At 73.7% G+C, this 334-nt stretch overlaps 1 pseudogene; it reads right to left on the minus strand.

Annotated features, from left to right (window-relative positions):
* Window positions 1-3: 3 nt before the first annotated feature.
* On the minus strand, window positions 4-329 carry LOC116217710 (annotated as a pseudogene).
* Between the last annotated feature and the right edge of the window lie 5 nt (window positions 330-334).

Raw genomic sequence — 334 nt, forward strand, 5'->3', positions numbered from 1 at the left:
CTCCTCCTCGTCGTCCTCGGGGAAGCGGTTGGACTCCACGTCCACCTCGGGCTCCTCGGCCCGTGTCCCCCCCGGGGGACCAGCGAGCGGTAGCTGGAGCTGCCCTCGCTGAGAAAGTCCGGCGAGAGGTAGCCGGGCGCTCGGGCCGCCGCCCCGCCGTACGCCTCGCGGGTGCCGTAGAGCTTGGCGATGCTCTCGGTGTCCTTCACCACCGGGCGGAAGGCGGACAGGTAGCTGCCCTTCCTGGGCAGGGGCAGCGGGCCCAGCAGGGCCTCGTCGCCGGAGCGCTCCTCTTCGCCGGCCGCCCTGGACAGCGCGCTGGGACAGCGCTCTC

The sequence above is a fragment of the Meleagris gallopavo genome, unplaced genomic scaffold (genome assembly GCF_000146605.3).
Source record: "Meleagris gallopavo isolate NT-WF06-2002-E0010 breed Aviagen turkey brand Nicholas breeding stock unplaced genomic scaffold, Turkey_5.1 ChrUn_random_7180001900526, whole genome shotgun sequence".
NCBI lineage: Eukaryota > Metazoa > Chordata > Aves > Galliformes > Phasianidae > Meleagris > Meleagris gallopavo.